Source organism: Caenorhabditis briggsae, assembly GCF_000004555.2.
Source record: "Caenorhabditis briggsae complete genome, chrIV, whole genome shotgun sequence".
Classification (NCBI taxonomy): domain Eukaryota; kingdom Metazoa; phylum Nematoda; class Chromadorea; order Rhabditida; family Rhabditidae; genus Caenorhabditis; species Caenorhabditis briggsae.
The window spans coordinates 4,263,959-4,268,277 of NC_013487.2; positions in this window are offsets into that span (position 1 = coordinate 4,263,959).

Below are 4,319 nucleotides of genomic sequence, written 5' to 3' on the forward strand. Positions count from 1 at the left end.
GACAATACTCACTAAAATATAGACAATACTCACGTAATAGACAATACTCACGTAAAATAAAGTGCTTCGTACGCAAAAATTCGTGTTTTTATGCGCAAAGGCACGAAATCGGTCAGCTCGGTCGGCTGTCGGTCGGCTGGGTCGGTGGTCGGTCGGCGGTCGGCGATTTTCGACCGACCGAAATGGAAGCCTTAGCTTAGGCATATACCATGCGCAGCCGTTACCCTGTGTACTCATTTTCGAACTCAGCAAATAATAACCAATTTTATCACTGCTACAAGGAGTTCATGAAACTGATACGGTTCTTAATTTAAGCCAATAGTCCAATATGAAAAATTACCACATTGGCATTGTGACATTGCCTAACTTTCAGCTTGTCCTCTATCAACAAGGCCTTTGATTGTCCTCGAAAAGTGTTTTCCAGATCTTTGAAACTGAAAAAAAAACAACGATCCAGTAGAACCACTGGATCGTTGTTTTTTTCTATTTGTTTTTCCATTCTTTCACTCCAGAATAAAGTTTTAAATGGTTCTGACCTTTAAAATTAGCTGTAAAAAAGATATGTTTCCCTTCCCAATAACCTGACTTCCAAAACAATGATTATCACTGTTGGAAATGTATACCCCCATTTATTGTTTGTAACCTAACCTGAAAACTTTTCATTCCGGCCCTCTCTCTTTTTTTGAGTTTCTTTGTATTCTTTTTCATCACGCTAAAAATTCCTATTGTTTGATGTTTTCACACCTATTTTAATGACCCGCATGCACAGTCCTATTAAACACACTTTTTGTTTGACAAAAAAGTATATAGCATGAATTTGATAAAGAAAATGGTTAAGGCGTGCATAAGGAATTTGCTTTTGTTTGCCGAAAGAATTCAAAAAATCAGTTTTTGGAAGATAAACGTGGTGAATCATGAGACAGCTTTCGATAGTGTGCATTTTGATGTGATGATGTACAGTAGTCGGTTTTTACATATCTCGAATAATTGGGTATCCGATTTTCTCCGATTCTCTCCGTTTTTCTAATATTTTCGGGAAAGTATTCAAACTTCAATTGTCGGGATATTCCCAAGGACAATTTGTGGAGGATTTTTGAAACTTTAAAAAAAAGTTTGACAATTACAGAAGTATACAACTGTAAATTACAATTGTTTCGAATTGAAATTTCTTTCGATTCGAAATTCGTAAGACAATGATTTATTCGGTTTAAAAATGAACTTTTATAAAGTCCAGAAAACAGGAAAGATTAGAAAATAAAAATTTGGAAATCAGAAAATCCTGCAAAAAATGAATTTGACACTTCAGGGAAATGCAATACTACGAAACCCTTGAAATTTTAATGGTTTAATGGAAACTCAAGGTTTCCAAATAAGAGGAGAATAATTTCTGTATTTCAGACGCACACAAAAACATTTCATTTAGGTCGTGAGCTGATAAATAATTTCAGTCATTTTTAGAAATTCAGACTTTTCATTTTCTGAAATTCCGGAAAATTGTGTTTCTGAAAGTTGTGAATTTTAAGCAAATACTAAAATTTTCATTCGGTGGATTAAGCTTGGAAGCGGGAAAAGAAGAAAGACTACCGCACTGAAAATTAGTCACTTCGAAAAATGAGAATCCTGTAACCGAGAACTCGATATTCTGAAAATTGCGAAATTTCGAAAGATTACGGAATGGAAAATCAATACCTTCAAATGTGATGAAAATAAGTACTGTATTAGAAAAGCACAAGAAAAACCTATCCCTTGAGATTTCGCTTAAAAAAGTAACTCGGTCATTTTTAGAAATCTCGATTTTTCATTTACCGAAATTCCTAGAAAAAATAGTTCTTTCTTCAGAAATTTCAAAAAAAAATCGTGTTTCAGGAAATTATTAAGGGCATGAAAATACTAAAAGAGACGAAACAGGCTTTTTCGTTTTTGCTCGATTTCCGCTAACGTTTCATGTTTTCAGAGTTTTTTCTGGTTTTTTCAAAATTACGTTAAATATCATACTTGTAACGGGCCGGCCCGGGCCGGTCCGGGCTTTTTAGCAAATTTCGGAGGCCCGGCCCGGCCCGGTGCGGTCCCGTCATTTCACGTTTTGAAATTTTCATAAAACACACATAAGGCCCTCATGTACCCTTATGTGATTTTTTTTCGATCAAAAATTATTTTTCGAGTTTTTTCGATCTTTTTTGATCAAACAGAGAAACAATCCAAAAAAAAAACAAAAAAAAAATGGAGAAAATTGTATTGAGAGCTCAAAATTTGGCTCAAAATGACAAAATTTTTGAGACCGGGTCTTCCGAGCTTTGAAAATTTTCTCAGGCCCGGGCCCGGACTTTGGCGGGCCGGCCCGGAATTTACAAGTATGTTAAATATTAAAATTGGCATTATTCACACGACATGCAGAATAAAAAAGAGAACATCTTTGAAAATTAGTCCCCTCTAAATATGGGAATCTTGTAACCGAAAATTCTATATTCTGAAAACTTCGAAGTTTCCAAATTTCCCAGAAATACGAAAAACCCATGATTCTTTTGCTGAAAAAGTTTACTGAAATTTCTAGAAAAAAAACTAGGGTTTCTGACATTCCAACAAATTGTGTTTCAGAAAGTTGTGAACTTCGAAGTAGTACTGAACGGTTAATCGGGTTCTCCCAGGAAGACCTTCAATATCGTTATCTTGTTTTCAGGTTTTATTTTTTTTTCTTTCGAAATGGCAATGTGAAAGTTTGCATTAACATTACGAAACCAGAATCGATCTAACAAATTTAGTCACTTCAAAAATAGGAATCCTGTAACCGAGAATCCGATATAACGAAAATTTGAAAATTCACAGAACGGAAAATCAAGATTTTCAGGTATTATGAAAATGAGTAAACAAGACTTTTTCTGGCGTCGTGAGCTGAAAAATCGTTTTTTAGACAGTCATTTTTAGAAATCTCGACTTTTAATATTCTGAAATTCCTAGAAGAAAACATTGTTTCAGAAAGTTCGTTAGTTCAAAGAAAGACTGGAAAGTTCAGTTATTTTATTTGGACTTTTTTTTATAAACGCATCACTTTAAAAATGAGTCAGCTCATAAAATGGGAATCCTGTAACCGAAAACTTTCATAACTACACAAACCTACATATCGCAATCTCTTTTCCCGTTTTCGATCTATTTATGACGACACTTTACGTTCAAAAATTACTCTTTTCATGATTTCTTTCTAATCGAAACCAATTATTTGACATCATTTTTCGATTGGAGCCAGAATCAAAAAGATTAGTTTAATGGCCCGATTTTATTAGGCACTGAAATGCAACACACGAAATGCAACACACTCATTTTTATTTCCCCACGAAAGACTTTAGTATAAAAGACAGCCGACCGTAATCGAGGTTTGCACTAAACTCAAATTTTTATTACTGTTTGATTTTCTGGCTCTCTAAAAATGCTTTCTTTTGTGTTTTATAATGGTTTTTTTGCAATTTGACACAGATCTTTTCAATGTGGTCTGTGTAATTCTTTACAGTATTCTCTGCTAGTAGGATAATTCTATTTTTTGGATTTCTTGTGGTAATTATAGCTCAAATAATTGATTGTTTAATTCTCGCAATACTATAATAAAAAAACGAATGTTATGCAGTTTATGAAACATTGAGAAGCTTATACTCGTGAAATATCTAAAAGTGGCCTCGATTTTTCTAAAATATAAAACTCTTTACACCATAGGCCACCGGCGTACCGCGCAGCTCAGTGGCGCATCATCTCCAAAAGTTTGCCCACAGGTTCGAATCCTCATGAAGCTTAAATATTCAAAAAGATTTGAAAGGTCCACGTTTAGGAATTTTAAAATACTTCATAGAAAGCTTTCCAGAATGAAAACCGACTATCTTAAGCATTCTCTAGGCCAAATTCTGGTAATCATGAAACATTAAAAATTTTCCATCCAAAACCGAAAACTATCCATCAACTCTCAAGAAGGGTTTCGAGCATTTTCTACACGTTTCCAAAAAAAAAGAAAATTCTGGAAATCTGAAATTTTACAAAAATTGAACTACCGAAAAACCTGCAATAGAAGGGCTCCCTAACGTTAAACTTTGAACCAATTTTCTCGGTTCCTCTTGAACATTCAAAAATTTTCTAACTGATGAACTACTTATCATAATACTATAAGTGTTTGGTCAGTTAAAACATCTTTGATACCGTAAAACCTCTAATAGAACGACACCCGGATCGTCCACTTTGAGCCTATATATCTCATTTTCTGTGAAAGATATCAAAAAGTGGCTAACTAGTAAAATGTTGCTGATATCCTGATAAACATTTTACTAGTTAACTACTTTTTG